Below are 17,627 nucleotides of genomic sequence, written 5' to 3' on the forward strand. Positions count from 1 at the left end.
TTGAAAACGTGCCACAGTGGTTGAGGTAAAATAAAGCGTTCTAAAAGTTTTCCACACAGATTAATCCACGTTAATCACTGAAGTGTCAAATGCATCTGTGGTATCTCCTTTCAACTACCTCCCTTTTTGATTTTGTTTTCTGTTTGTTACGATATAGTCCAGCATAAAAGCTGAATAATCGTTCAAAAGTGGATAGAATTATCAAAACTGGCATAAATACTCTTTGAGGACTATTTCTTTGAAAAAACCCTTAGCCATTCGAAAATCCAAGATGGCTAACATTTTCAAGATGGTGACTTTCAGGCAACAAAATATCATTTTGTTTGCTAAACTTTGCTTACAAGGCAAGGGCCATAACCCAAGAAGTTGCGGTCTGATGCAGACCAAAATCGAACTCCCCCAAGATCTGTTGACCTTTAAGTTGCATCTTAATCGGACCAACAATAATTGTGGAGTCTAGAGTGGCCACAGACTTTGTACATAATCACATTATGCGTAAGAGGCAGGGGTCATACCCCAAGAAATTGCGGTCTGATACAGACCGAAATCGAACTCCTCCAGTTTCTTGTGATCGTTACATCACAAGTTTCATCTGAATCGGAACAAAAAAATTGAGGCCTCATGAAGGTCCACAGACTTTGTAAATATTTCACAATTATACGTAATGGGTAGGGGTCCATAACCCAAGAAGTTTCTTTCAGAGTGTCAACAAACTTTAATTTGATCTTGGAAATGGTGGCGGGGGGTTGGATGGCCGAATGGTTAGCATGTGCGTGTTGTATTATAAGGCCTGTCATTGAGTTATCTGGCATGGTTTCGAATCCATATGTTAGTCCCGAAATGACCTAGTTTGTGTCGAGTGGACGTTAAACCTCATTTCTCTCTCTCTCTCTCTCTCTGGAAATGGTGGCCATTTTGAAAATTCGAATGGCTACATACGGAATTTCCATAATAAATGACCCTAATCAAGCGGTTCGGAGATACATTCCAGGGTTCAAACTGAGTGATTTGATGATATTTTTGGACTAAAACATATTCAAACTAATTCATTTATCTTCAAATCCTTCTCAAAACATTGCAATTGTCAAGGAATACCCGGTTATAAAAAAAATGATCAAAAGAGGTCATGTTTTGTCACGAGACACAACGGGTGCGAAGTCGGGGAGAATTCATTGCATACAAAAGACGATATTGCCTTTATCGCTGACTATTACAAATATCGAAGCCTAATTAAATTCTCGGATTATCCACTGCCCGCGTCTTTTCCGTGATTTTTATCTCAGAAAGTGTTGTACGTCTAACTCTTCATAGCAAGCGCCCAATCTCCGCGTGCATCCGTCGACGTCACGCGTGCAGACACTCCTAATCGTCGGACTGTCTATTAGGGAAACCCGTACATTTTTGTCCTGTATGCGTGTTTTTCAGGGAATCCGGTATTTTTCTAGTAAGAAAGTTCACGGGCAGTATAGGTCTTCGTATGAAGTCACATCATGCGGCGAGGATAATGCGTGCATTGTTTAAAATCGGACGTTGTAACACAAACTGGTCAAGGAAGAATTGATGCCTTTTACTCATTTTACGCCTTCGCGTACAATTTTTGCGCCAATTTACACTAAATAGGAAATATTTTTGATACAGATATTGCACCTCCAACAAATTTGTTTTTTGTCTTAATAATTTGAAAAAAATGTTTTAGAATTTAATTTGCAGAAGCTAATTAACTCGCCCCTTAGTCTTCTCTCTCTGCGATATTAGCGTAGAAGCGAATATTTATTACTGATCAGTTTGCTACTTTGGGTCATTTTCTTTTTTTACCAGACACGACCATCAGTGACTTTTTGTTAATAGCGTTTAATTAATACTGAATGTGATCTAAACCAATAGTCTTGATGACCACCCGTAACTCTTAAATACGCCCGCTAATTATTTCCCCCTTCCCCGCCATACCCCGCATCAGTTATGATATATTGTGTAGTATACGGTACAGAAATTTATACATATTGTCGACGCCGATAACGGTTACAATTTTCATAGAATCGATTAACTATATTTTTCCTAAGCAATAAAATATTCTTGACAATTATCGGGTTCTACGACCGCTAAGATCGATATAATCAATAACGATCGTCCTGAAATCAAATCTTGGCATCTGATTGCGCTGTACATGCCGCTGGTATATTTTTGTGGGATGTTTCCTTGGGATTGCATTTCCCATTGATAACTCCTTGATCGTCACACTAGCAATGACAAACATCGTGTTATAAAAATACTATATGTCTTTAGGACTGGACTGTGGTTTTTCTGTAGGATTGGTAAACTATCCATTAATAATAGTCTTGTTTAGATCCGCAGTTCTTGCATTGCTTACTTATTTTGTCCGTACATGCGAACAGCTGATACATTGAGGTGGAGTATAGGCATTCACGTTTCAACAGTTTCATATAATTTAGAAATTAAAATACTGGTATATTATCAGAATTATGTGTCAACAAACTACTAGACTATTTAACACTTCACCTAGTTTATATATCACATTAAATATAGCCTATAGAGCTAAACAGAACGTTGATGGCGTCTTAACGACATATTTCGTTTGACAGTTGTGGCCACCTATATGTATCCACCCCCACAATGTCCTTTATCATCAATCAACTATATCAATCTCAGGAAGACCCCAAATTATTAATCTGTCACGCTCAAAAAGTAATTTTATCACCCCTATACTTCCTTTATAAATTTTACATCTCTATAATAGTATAGTGTGTTTATATAGAAACGCATATCCCCAATAATAATAACATTGGCTGATCAAAAACATCTTCGTCTTAAATTTTCTGTAAAAAAGTCACCACATTACTGTTCTTTCTGTAGCCTAATAAGTCACAGAGCATTGTTTACGGGAATTTTTTTTTTAATTTCGAATTCAAACTTTTAAGGGTTCCTTTACGTGCAAGCCAATGTGTATAGGACCTCGGTTTTTCGTCCAAGCCAATGTGTATAGGACCTCGGTTTTTCGTCCAGTCCAATGAAATATTCCCCTGAATGAGGTAGCTGAAAATAGGTGTAATTTCGGCTATATTATATAGCCTAGAGATAGACCCCAGCCCACAAACACCAGTTATTTCTAGTCGGAACTATCGCAGTTGAAATGGATTACCGATAATAATTTTCAAGCAAAATTACGCGAAGTTTATCGTAGACGATTTCTGTTTATCGAACTGCTGAGCTGTAGCTTAGTTAGTTTTCAATGCGTGCGCTTAATTTGCGCAGTTCTATTGCTATAACCGATGACCTTTTTAAAAGGAATGATTCAGAATCGGTAATTAAAAAATAGCCTACTTATCACCAAGGAATGTACCCGATGAATCTTTTGACCTGAAATAATCGAAGACAAAAAGCATGTCACATCATTCATTCACCATTATGTCTTAATGATAGTATTTATGTCGCGCGAAGTTTCCAACAAACCCACAAGCGTGTTACTAGGCAACCCTTTCCAAGCATTGACGTCATTTAAAAGATTGAAATTTGTTGAAAGGTCTTGTCTGACGTCAGCAAGGCATTTTGCCATTTAGCTCGCATAAAATGTGGGTAGACCCTTCAGTGATGGCACCCACAAAAAAATTAAGGCCATTTGAAAGGAGAGCAATGACAGGTCAGAAATGTTATCGAGAATGGTGAAATCTTCTTGGAAACATAATGAGGTAAACATCAATACTTCAGCAAAATTAAAGCCAGTGCCAGTTTAATGCCAGACGATAGCGATCATAGCGACTATTATAGATTTATTTAACTGCTGCTATAATAAAAGAAAATTATCTGTTTATTTTCTAGATCCATTAAAAAGAAGACGTCTTTTATTTGGTGGTCATGTTTTTTTTATATTAGGCTATTCATAAAATACTGCACACAAGACAGTAATTGAAGGCCTACGTCATAGTTTATAGCATGAAATTCTCCATTTTAGGCCACTGAAATGAAACGTTTCCTGTAGAATATCAGTTGTAAAAAGATGTGTGAAATAGCTTTATTTAACGTCCGCTTCCACCGAGGTGATATCGCAGACAAGAAGCTGTCCACCAATCTGCCTAAATACCTATACCTAACCCCAACCCTAACCCATAAGCGCAGTAGGTCATGGTAGGCCATATTTTTGGGCTGAATTTCTGACTGTTGGGACGCGGAGGGCCTACTAGACCTGGGCCTATAGCTAGCAGGGTGATTCTAAACCTGCCTTTCTAAATTTTATATAGCCTGTATGATATAATATCCTATCTCGAAGTCTATCGGTATTCAGCGACCTTCCGTTTTCACCATACTCACCTTTTCCGTCAAACCTGGGAACTCGATAGAGGCTACAGCTTTGGTTTGGTGTGAAGCAATCAGGAGCATGTGAGTAGACCTGTGAGTGGACGCACCATATACATTTGGTTGGTGCATTTTTGCTCAGACAGGGTGAACCCTTTTGATTTGCAGCATTCTAGATATTTCTGTTTCAGAGATATATTACCCGTCCAGAAAAGCTTGTGAAAACGCTATAGAGATCAGATTTCTTAGAGGCATAACGGATGTTTATCAATTACGGTCAACATCAAAGTTTTCTTGTCTGGTAAGCTTCTAAATTAATATCTTTTTTCGTTATTTTCATTTACCTGTCATTCTCCACTTACGTACAGAAATATGCAGAACTGTATAAATTGTTGAATATTGGAGGAATTCATCGATGTTCACATTTATCTACTAATTGCATTCATTTTATGTTGCTTGATACAAAGCCCTTATGGCATATTTTCGTTGAATGTAATAATAAGAGTCGCAATGGTGAGATTATTGCACAAGGCGATAACACCATAACGTCTGCACAAGCATATGGTGACGTTATTTGTTATGGAAGGATAACGTTGCCAATGTTATTTCAATGTTCACGGTGCAAAATACATATGTCAGCAATTCAAAATACGTATTTTAGTTTTACAATTTGCAATTTCCATTGCCCCATAGTACCAATATCCCAGTGTTCAAATACAGAATACACTTTTCAATAATACAAAATATTACTGACCTTGGCCTTTTAGATTGATCGCGTAAATTATTAATTTCTGTCTCAATCCGGACTTTTTTTTCTGTATGCACATGAGCTTCGTCGTAGATCCCATATAAATAAGGTATATGTTCTAATATGCTAAGTTCTATTATGCATTTGTCTATTATGCAAAATGCAGAACGGAGAAATGTAATGTGCAAAATAACACTGTGGCAATGGTACTGTGGAGCAATGGAAATTGCAATTTGTAAACCTATAATAGGCTACGTATTTTGAACTGCTGACATTATGCAGTTTAAACATTGAAATAATATTGGCAACGTTATCTTTCCATAATTTATATCCGTTTGGCGTTGCCGCCGTTGGCATCAAGGGGTAACGCGGGGACATGACAACATGTTATGTACCGGTAGTGGTGTTGGTGCCTCTCACGATAACGCAGCAGCTAGACTGAAGATATTATTTATTCAAGAAATATTTGATATTTTAAATAATATCTAAATACTAAATGCGTATCAGTGCCTAAAGTCATCAATTGCGTTGAATGGCTACAGTTGAGAAACTCCTTTGTATCAATAATAGTTTACACAAAATATATTAAAATAGCATTATAGATGATAGGTAACCCAGCAACCTACATTACATTACTCACCTATAGACCGTGAATACAAATAGTTGTGAAATGAAGTGAAATGAATTGGAGTTTAACGTCCTGCTTTTCTGATCCATCCCGGTTAATGAAGACTGGTAAAATATTTGTTTGGAAATTCATAATAGAATAGACTTTCAGTTAATCATGTAGATAGAAATAAATATGGTTGCGCTTTTAGGTGACACACTGTCTACCTATATCTTTCGAAATCTCTCTCTTCTATTAAACATGCATTATGCAAGAGCTAAATCTGATTATTGCAAGTCTTAATTTAGGCTTCAGATGTTATAGAAATTATAAATTAGATCTTTATTTAAACAACAAGACCAAAATCAACTCTGTAGACCCACGGATGGCTCGGCTACAGCTCGGATTTAAATAGGATTTCACAAATGGATTATATCAGATAAGGGGTAGCCTGATGAAAATACGTCAGTTAGATCGAGGCTAAATGATAGAGTATACTTAGCGAGGCCGCTGTAAAGCGTTTCCGTATGCCATTGAAAACTTTACTTGAAAAATCGAGATATGTAGGCGGAGTTAAAGCCTGTCAATCAAACGTTCGGCGAAGGCGAAGACACATTTCGCTACCATTTCTAGGCAAATATTACAACGATGATAACTATGTTCAGAATAAAGTAATTTGACTGAATTTTTCAATATATTCTTCTTTCATCATCTACTTTTGAACTGTTATAGCAAGAATGGCCAACTCTCTATAAATATCTCCCATAATGTATCTTTAAACTATCAAAATTCTGTTATTTAGCTCAAGTTCGATGACGCTATTATATATATAGGGTGATTGTATTGGTTTGAATATACGACGCGATCACCGAAGGTGTGAGTTTGCAAGGGTGTTGGGTTCGATCTTCGATCCCGGTTTTGGAGGATAAAGTTTCACCAGTGGTCAGTGGTGCAAGACTAAGAGTCTGGTAATAACAGCTTCTAGTCGATCGGATAGTAAATAAAAATCAAGACCTCCTGTATACACTTTGGCTATGGAATTAATATTTGGAATTCGACGAACAGAAGGCAAACACGCCACTGTCCTGGCATGCCCGTCTTCATTTGTTCGAGTTGTGCAAAAAACTTAGACATTCAACAATTAATTTCATTTTATTTCTCTGACTGTGCATGGTCTTACACCCTATATAACCTTTATTTTGGTATTTTGGGGCTATAAAAGGGATAAGAAACTAGTAACTTGACCCGTTCCCGTCCACTGACGACTATTGGTGGTGTCAACTAAAAATGGAGCACATTGTAAATTATTGCCACGTGGCGGGTCTCTTACATACACTTTATTCTGATATTTTTGGGCTTTATAAGACATAAGAATCAATAGCAACTCGACCTGTTCTCGTCCACGGACGACTATTGATGTTATCAACCAACATTGGAGCACATTATGAATTACTTTCACGTGGTGGGTCTTTTGGCCCTCGTCTTTGTGCAGTATACGGTAAAAGGGTAACTACTTTAATACAGGTTGCCTGGGTGCGTTAAGGTATAAGTTTGTGATTTGTATTTCTTTTACCCAGTTCACAATACACAAACAAACTATATCTCCCTTGGTGTCAATATATGTGATGCGCAATAATCAGACCACATTTCGTAATAACCAACAACAATCTCACTTTATTATTAAAAAAGGAAAGTAAACGAAAAGTATAACACTTATATCGATTAGAGCAAGCTTTAAGGATTTAAACCTGGACCGTTTTGCTAAATCCTTAATTATATATGAATAAATAAAAAATTAAAGTGACATTGTGGTCAGCCATTCCTTTTAAGATATTCCCCTTTGACGTCAAAAGGAAATTCCACAGACAAGATATATTTAAATAAAGAACAGATTAAAGTCTAAGGGGGGGTATTCAGGAAATATAGGTGCCACGTTTTAACAAATGTAAAAATTAATTTTGGCGTAAAAAAATAGAAGGGAAAATAACTGAACACAACCAAAACCTAATGCAATATAGCTTAAGGCGCGACAAAACATGTTGGGTGTGTCTGTGGATTTATAAATAAGATAGATATATGACATATAAAATTACTTATGCGTAAACAGAATTTTATGGGGGGCATCAATTTGCATGCCATGCGTATAACAATGAATGCGTAATACATAAATATAGAAACGTAAATTTGATCGGCATAGCCTCGTGCATGTATTATATATATATTTTCCATAAAAGGCGATATCTATGTCGTGACTAGATATATTGTGCGAATTTATCTTGGTTCACGATTTCGACAAATTTGTCGTCACGAATGTCACCTGTTAACCCTGTAATTGGACGAAACGATTTAAGATATATATATATACTGTAAAACGGGTGTATGAAAAATGTTTAAAAAAAGAACATAGACAAACGTTGAACAAGAACTGAAATCAGCTTAAACGTCCTACTTGTCTGCATCAATGATGACGGGCATGCGTCATGCAATTTGCCATGAGGGAAATTGTGTCCTGGCAGCGGCGCTACGACACTCCAACTGTTAGAGGATCTTTAACGTACTGCCACTTCACGGGAGCTCAGATTTTCATGTGCTTTAGTAGATCTGTCACTTAACTACTGTCACGGTTACGATCTGTTGTGCTACACATCAAATGAACTAAATCTTGGTATTGATAAAATTTGGTAACAATAACTTCCTTTTTAAAAAAAAGAATAAAAAAATATGTACGTGTCGAGTGAAATTAAATCCATTTCTACAGTATAGCTAAGCGGGGTGATGTGGTCCGGGAAGAGCTGGAGGCTTGTTTTTTTTTTATTTAAGCAATATTTTTATTGAGATTTGTATCTGAATAGGGATTGGGGAACAGGCATAGCCTATATTAAACACCTCTCCCTGTCAGATATAGATACATGTATTTACATTTTAGAAATAAATAATCAATGTACACATGAAATTATGATTACAGTGATTGTGTTACAGCTATCTATGGAATAGATTTGCATTTTAGAAATAGGCGAATAATGTACAAGTGAAAATGTAGTTACAATAGGTGCGTTATAGTTGTCCCTTGAAGCGTCTGGTGATTTCGAAAAACGAGTGGACAATTTTAAAAATATTGAGTGAGGTTTCTATGTCGCCAATTCCGTGCAGTAAGACAGTATAGTGTTTTGATGGATAGTCGGTAAGTTATTAATTGTATTATTTCGGGCATCTGAATATAAGGAGCAATTCAATAAAAAATGTTCAGTATCTTCGAAGTGATGACCACATTTGCAGCATGGATTATCAGTAATATGACGTAAAAATTTATGCCCGTTTAGATTGCTGCAAGAGAGACGCAGTTTACAATGAATAATTTGGTTTGTGCGGTATCCACAAATGAAATGGGTCATGGACAGCATGAATTTACGAAATGAAATGAAATGGGGTTAAACGTCCGATATGTTCTGCGTTTTGTTTACCGTCTTCATTAGCCCAACTGAAGCAGAACAGTAGGACGTTAAACCCCATATCATTTCATTTCATGCCTTTTGTTTAACGGTTTAAAGGACAATATTGGTGCCAGTCATTATCACATATGTGATAGAGCTGGTTAAACACATTCCAAATATAATTTTATGTCAGAGATCATTGCTACGATAGCTGAGTAATACAGTTTTTCTGAATCGGAAGTGACGAACGCCAAAGGAAAACACGAGTCGCCTCTCTATATAACTGACTGATGTGACGAATGATAACGGATATACGGGCGAATTTCTGCTCACTAATAATTCTTTTGAAGACCAAAAGTTGTTGTGTGAGACTGTGAAAGGATATCTGACAATTCATAAAAAGAATTGACTGTCACTAGATAAGTGAACACGAAAGAAAAACAGAAAAAGTCCGTGCATTACCATGTTTTTATAAGGTAGAGAATGAATATAAACAAGGGAATGTACGTACTATTTCTATTTTTCTCGTGTTCTCTTATCTAATGACATTCAATTACTTTATTGAATTGTCAGGTATCCTCTTACAGTCCCATATAACAACTTTTGGTCTCCGAAGGAATTATTAGTGAGCAGAAATTCGCCCGTATATCCGTTATCATTCGTCACTTCCGATTCAGAAAAACTGTATTACTCAGCTATCGTAGCAATGATCTCTGAGATAAAATTATATTTGGAATGTGTTTAACCAGCTCTATCACATAATATGTGATAATGACTGGCACCAATATTGTCCTTTAAGTATATCCCGCGGTTGCGCGCGGGACGCGTCAATGTATGTAAGGGTTATAGTCAAAAATTCCATTTTAATACGTCCACATTATGAATGTGGACGTATTTACTAAAAAGAGAAGAAAAAAACCCCGTCAGTTATACGATTTCAAAATCAGGGGCACTTCAATCAAATCATTCTAGAAAACGACTTACATGACATGATCAAAGCAATTTTTTGTGAACAGTATGTTGACACGTATTAGTGATTAATTCATCACAATTCCAAGATTTGTCAATAACAGCAGCACAGCGTCTGTACATGGAGCGGGCCAGACGATTGATGAACGCCATTGGCACCTGGAATCGCACTCTCAGAAAAGCCTGGCGCAATCCATCGTTATTAAGTTTCCTCTGAATTTCATCCAAAGATGTTCAATCGGGCTGGCCAGTGCATAACGTTGACACCGTTCTGCTGTAGAAAGTCCCAAGTAACTCTGGCGGTGTGGGCACGGGCATTGTCATGCTGGAAAACGTTGTTTCGATGACGTGCGAAATGTGGTATGACGTGGGGTCTGAGAGCTTGATCGATGTTGCGTACTGCTGTGATGCCGCCTCCTCTCCCTGGACCAAGATTTTGGAACACCACAGGACCCACCCTCTGGTTCAGGCCGATTTCACCCCAAACCATTATGCTTGGACCTCCCCATGAGTCTCGGTCCATGACACATTGGTCAGAATAATGCTGGCCACGTCGACGTCATAAACTGGACCTGCCATCTGCAATTGATACACAATACCGACTCTCGCCAGTTCTGGTGTTGTTGGGCAAACTGTAGACGTTCACGTCGATGGCGAGGGGTGAGGATCGGTCCACGGTAAGGTCTACAGCAATGGGTGTTCTCTCTGGTGAGACGTCTCTGGAGCAGTGTCACACCCACTTTTTTGTTAATATTTTGTCTGTAAATTGGGCAAAACAAACCCAACGCCTAGCCTTCTTTGCCTCTTGTCATATTACAGCCATTTCATATTTCATTCTCTTCATTTTAAAAAGTACCATATTATTATCAATCAAAGCAGGAATGTGGACGTATATTGCAGCGTGAGCGATGCTCTTGTTTTATAAATACGCCCAAATGTCGTCGCAGCTGCCCATGTGTCCATTCGTATTTGTTAGTGGAGACTCTACAGGTTACATCTTTTATCCGATTTTGAAGAAACTTAAAATATATGGTTATATTCCAAAGATCTCGGTTCCTGTCGATATTAGCGCATATTGGGCCGTAACTTCCATCTATCCACTGATTGTACGAAAATCACGTTTTTAGCTCGCGGTCACAATTTTTATTTGATTTTAAAAAGCATTGGAATATATCACCGTTAAGTGAATGGATCTGGGGGCTAGGCATCCATGGCCTCGTAGGCCTAGTAGTGATACAGACTTCACTCAAAATTGAAAGACGAACAATCGGGAATATAACCCAGAGAAAAACATTGTGCAATACTAGTACGAGTCATGATCTGCTATATGCCACATGAAATATGAATGTAAGCATATTGAAGTAAAAAGTGAGGCTACCTATAAGCCTACAAGTAACCATATGGGTAGGCCTATGGTCTATTAGTAAGTGCAAGGGGACTGCACCACAAGTAATTTACATAAAACAAATATACGGACAAGACACAATACGCAGAAATCACAAACAAACGAACATATCAAATTAAGTGAATGGATCCGGGGAATAACCGTAGCCTAAGCTTCCACAGCCCTGGGTCTGTAGTGATACAGACTTCACTCAAAATTGAAAACAATCAGGAATATAACCCAGAGAAAACCATTGTGTAATACCAGCACGAGTCATGATATGCTATTCCACTGCACTTGAAATATGAATGTAGGCTACGCATATTGAAGTAAAAAATCAGTGAAATGTAAAAAAAAACAACACCCCCCCCCCCCCAAAAAAAAACAAACCAAACAGGTGGTAGTCTAAAACTAAATTTTAATGGTCAATGTTATGTGAGAAACATTTTAAGTATTCAATAGAATTGAGGTAGGCCCTATATTGACTACATGTATAAAGTTAGGGCATGTGTTCCATTTACCACAAAAACAGAGGAAAAAACAAAACAATACTGAACACAAAGAAGCAAACTGAAAAAATGTAAACCGCCTCTAAAGACAGCCCTCTGCTGACTGAATGACGTGACGTAAAAGGTGGCCAATAAAAACCACAATAAAAAGGGCGATAATCCAGATAAGATAACGCCAAATGGATTAATAAACTATCGATTTATCGGAATTATTCAGCTATGTAATTGCACAAAATATCATACGTAATACATCTATAAGAAATGCAAAACAGGTATGTTGAACAAATCGTACAATGAAAGTGTATTTATAATAAAGGCATAAAATAAGGGCGAGCCGATAATCCAGATAGGATTATCCAATATGTAGTCGGTTATATACTTATAAGAAATTTCAAACTTGGTATGTTGAAGAAATGGAAGTTTCGAAATCTCTTTTAAAATGCGTAGGCTAATTGTGAGAGGCCACACTATTATTGCGCATCGGACTTCCGTGGAGTTATTCCCCCGTATAGCCTCTACCTTTTACGCAAAATGTGATACGCTAGCTGAAAAGTTCCAGCCCCCTGAAATGGATAGATCAGTTGGGTTGAAACAAACTTTTGCCACCAACAAGTACAATCATTGAACGAATCATAGATATAAGAACTGCAACTGTAAAGTTATCATTGTCCTCGTGGCAGACCATCTTGTGAACCTACCCATTGAAATCACCAGAAATGGACAATACTCGCTCTAGTGCAATCATCAAGTACCTCCAGCTCAAAGGACTAACCCCAACACAGATACATGCCGACATGGTCTCCACTTTAGGGGGTGACGCCTCTTCTGCAGGGGCCTATTAATGTCATTCATTAATTTATACCCTTTTCTTGTAATATGAGAAAGATTCACCCTAGCTGCAATACAATCAACCACTGTTTCGAAATGAAAACTATGGTAAATCAAAGAACTATGAAAAACGTTTTCTCCGCGGTGGAAAACCTCTGCTTTTTACGCAAAATGTTAAGTATGAAGTGTGTAGACCAAAATATGTTAAGGATCAAAAGATCCCGAATGAGATCGATTTTTGTGCGCATCAAAACATTTGCATTACACAACAAGCAGATTTATATTTGTGTTTATAACGACCACTATTGAAACACTGTATCTTACAACACGGGAGTTATATCAGCCAATGTGTATTCATTGTGAGTTATTTGTGAATACACCACCAATACACGTGTATATGTATACACACTAGAGTGAGGAATATAGATGTTATAATAAACTATATTAAACAATGTGTATTTTGGTCATTGTTCACTTTCCATAATTTCGGCAAGTTCCTTAAAACAATGCAATGACCTTTACCAGAGCCCATATATATATATATATATATATACCAACAAGGACACTATTTTAAAAACTGAACCTTTGTCTGCATGTGTATGGCATAACTAAATTATAACCATAAATCTTGAACAAGTTTTTAACATTTTGTTTTCAAATTCGATGTGAAGCATTGGAACAATGAGAGGATGTGTCCTATTGATTTTCCCTGATTTCCGTCCATCTCTTGCAAAATGTGCGCGTTTCTTTCATGGCAATCACTTGTTTTATTAAACGTGGTGAAATGAAATCCGTTCTTGCAGTAGCGTAGCTAAGGTGGGAGGGAGTTTTTCTCTCGGGACATTAGTGGGATACAAGACCGTGACTATTTGTTTTTGCATGAAAACACAGTTTTTAGTGTAAAGGACCAAATATCTCGTGGGCGTGTGTATGTATACCTATGTACGTATGTATGTATATGTATGTGAGTGGTAGGGGTTAAGGCCGAGGACCCTTCTTCATTAGCCCATGCAGTCGGTGCAGAAAAGTAGGACGTTAAACTCCATTTCATTTCATTTCAAACTGGGAAAATCATCTAAACTAGCTAGGAACCTGTGAAGGTTAAAAAAGAAAACCAAAAAAAAAACCGCCATTTAAACGATTTTTCAATAAGGTCCTTGCGTATTTTCATTCTAAGAAATGATTTATAAACCAGTTTGTTTGTGCGAGATTAAAGATAAATCCAGAAAGAGCTAGCCCGCTTCATTATAAGGTGAGATAAAACAATGAGTAAAAAGAAAGAATAAATTGACTTTTATTGACAAAATCGTTGACAGCTCCATGTGCATGGCCATCTAAACTATTACTTGGTTTCCAACTTATTGAACCAAAGCCATCGCGACAATGGCCTCACGTGACGTATGACGTCAATGATAGATTTGCTAATCACAGGAGAGGTGAAAAGCCTTCAAGCAATTGACAAAAGTCCATTGAAATTCCTCTACACGCGACAAGCTAAAAGAAAAAAAAAACAAGTATCTACCATTACCCCTGGAAACCAGTGATATATATTCCCGCCTCCAAATCAACACTAAAACTAGATACACTGTCTGGAGATTTACTTAGTTTCGGGTCAAATTGCCAGTATTCTGAACGGCCCGGCTAACGCCTCTGCACTCTGACCGTATTATGATCAAAAACTATCTGATGTACTGGCGAATGAAATAGGTGAATCCACATCTTAATTTGATAATATAAACTAAGTGAACCAAGGTCAGTACCCGATAAGTAAAATCGATTACAATAACCCAGTTGGGACACCAGATGATAATGAAGTCTGGGCACAAGTACCTTGTTGATGTAGTACTGTTTAACAAAAAAAAAACTGTATTGAATTTAGTGCATAATTGTTAAAATTCAATTTCCAGAAAAAGGCATTGTTTCATTTTTCTCAAAATAAAGCGACGGGAACTCCACTGCTAAAGTTCAGGCAAAGGAATAAAAAATGTTCTCTGAGGAGAACCGTTGTCCATTCAGCGGCGCTCCTGGCTTATTTCGAATTCCAACTGCCCAGGGTGTACGAGGGGCCTCGGTTTTGTCCCATCCGAACTGTACGTTGTTTATTGCCAATCCGTCCGCCACGCACCGCTCTCATGGGGAACCACTATGGAAAATACCGAGAAACTGTCTCGGTCAACACCGAGGTCGAACCTGGGACCTGTAGGTTAGCGAGCTAGTGCCACACTGAGCCACCGCCGCTCCCAGTTAGTGCTCGAATAAGGCCGGGTCAACCGCGCGTTACACCAACGCTTGTCCTAACACCTAATAATGCCACTAATCGCAATTGATACTTTTCAGTACACCAAGTGCGAAATATTCACTACTTTAATAAATTTTATGCAGCCTATCCGCAAATTAAGGTTTTAGCATTACTTATCAAAGCAGCAAAACGTGTTTGTGTTGATTGGCAATGGGATTCCATACGGAACTAATTACAATATAGAGGTTTGTTCCGTTATACACGAGTGTCAATGCTCTGTATAGATATTGGTCATTGACTCATTGCAGATACTCGAGCTTTGTAAGGTAATTATAATAATGATGTAATAATCAATATTTTGTTTATACTATACTATATCGTATCATACAAATTGTAAACAATGGATATTTAAAATGAAATGAAATGGGGTTTAACGTCGTCCCTTGGCCTTTCTGCACCGACCGGGTTAACGAAGACAGGCATACGGCGTACGGTCGAATTCCAACTGTCAAGCAATATAGTTACAAGTAGTGAAGTCATTTCATTAAAGTAACAGTAAATGATGAGTTTGAATATATTGCCCAGACAGCGGTATTCGGCCTACTCTTGCAGGGGTTCTTGGTTCTTTTACATATTTAGCTCCTATTGTTCTGCTCCTTCTGGGCTAATGAAGACAGGCATGCGCCATGCAGTGTGCTATGAAGGAAATTGTGCCGGGACAGCGGCGCTATGGCCTACTCTTATTTCGAATTCCAACTGTAAAGAATTCTTTTACGTACGTGCACGCCAATGTGTAGAGGGGACCTCGGTTTTCCGTCCCATCCGAACGACTATAACCTACGTTGTCCTTTGCCAGGTCCCCCTTCCTACACCACTGACAAGGGGGAACCACGCCGCAAAAATCCTGATGAACTTTCTGGGCCAACGCAGGGATCGAACACGGGACCCCAAGCTCACCCAAAGTAATGTCAGTAAGTCAATTATAATAAGCTGGTAGTAGTTATCTCCCCCTCTAGCCCATACTCCTCGCAGTGTTTCGTTTGATCATATAACTATATACGATCTATGGTTTGATTAGAGCTAATCCCACTTAACATTGCTGTAAAGGAAGCAGATTTCTGTACCAAATTATGACTGGTCAATAGTCCGATTAACAACTAATAGCTAACTGCGTAACAATATCATTAGGCCCTGAGCTTTAAACAGAGCTCCAAATTGGACCAAATATGTTTACATAACGTTACGTCATGACTCACGATTTTATTATGCCCAATTAACCAGTGCATAGCAGAATATTGCAGAAAAACTAATTACGTGACAAACGAGGCTATCAAGACGGATACAATGTAGACAATACTGTTTGGAGACGAATATAATTTCACCGTATCCTTTGTGGTCATCGGGAAACAGCTCACCAATTAATATTCCTACCCCGTCACCCACAAAATAAGGGCCAAAGCTATTTTTAGTCCTTCCCTTTTCCCTTTCCCATGGTGATTTTTGTTGACTTCTTGGTGTAGAATCGAAGTAAAAGGTTTGAAAATACATTTTCTGCCAGGCTTTGGTCATCCTCGGCATCCCCAGTGGTTTCATTCCGTTCTACTCCACTAACCCCTGGGTTAATCTATGGGGGGGGGGGGCACGATTTCAAGATATTCGCCCTTGATGATTGTGCTATTTTTATTGACCAATCCCATAAATCGTTAATTGCAAAGGACAATAACTCTTGTCGGACAAGGCTAGGAGTTAGCCTAAATGATAGAAGTCCAAATTATTCTAAATGTATATTTATTAACAACAAATTATAAAATATTATATTAATGAAGACCGGACAATTAAATATATGTAGGCTCAACAGTTTTATTGAGAATCGTTCGTTCCCGGAGGTTTACGTCCACGTGAAAATGAAATAAAATGAAATGGGGTTTAACGTCTTACTGTTCTGCTCCTATACTCGGCTAAGGAAGACGGGCATACGCCATACAGTGTGCTAGCCAAGTTCAATAATAATAAACATAAGAGAATGAAACTTACTACAGATTTTGATAATACAATTAAATATAAATGAATTAGAAATGTATACATTATTTACATAAATCATTCAGTAAATGGACATGAATATGGTTATCTACCCTTATAAAAACGAAGGCGAAACGACTGGTTTGTAAACTGCTTTTTGATTGGTTCGTAGACTTTAGCTACAATCATACAATCAAGGCCAGGGCAAATAATTTGAAATCGTGGAAACCCTATGGATTAACCCAGGGTATAGTGGGGTAGAACAAAATGAGAACACTGGGGATACCGAGGACGGGCTTTGGTGAATATTCATGATATGAGAGTTGAGAGGCAGTTTGTGTATCTATAGCCGGAGCTTTATGACTCGGGGATTTTAAGTTTATAGAGGAGATAAACAGCACTGGTTTAAACAGTTTATATATTCAGAAACAACCACAAATACCAAAATAAAAAAAAAACCCACTGAAAATATAAATAAATACAAATAGATTACAAGCATGCCAAACAGAACATAATCAAAATAGAAATAAATATACAAAAAAACCATAAAATACGAACTAAATACATTTAAAAACATTTAGAAAG

This window comes from Patella vulgata, chromosome 4, assembly GCF_932274485.2.
Source record: "Patella vulgata chromosome 4, xgPatVulg1.2, whole genome shotgun sequence".
Classification (NCBI taxonomy): domain Eukaryota; kingdom Metazoa; phylum Mollusca; class Gastropoda; family Patellidae; genus Patella; species Patella vulgata.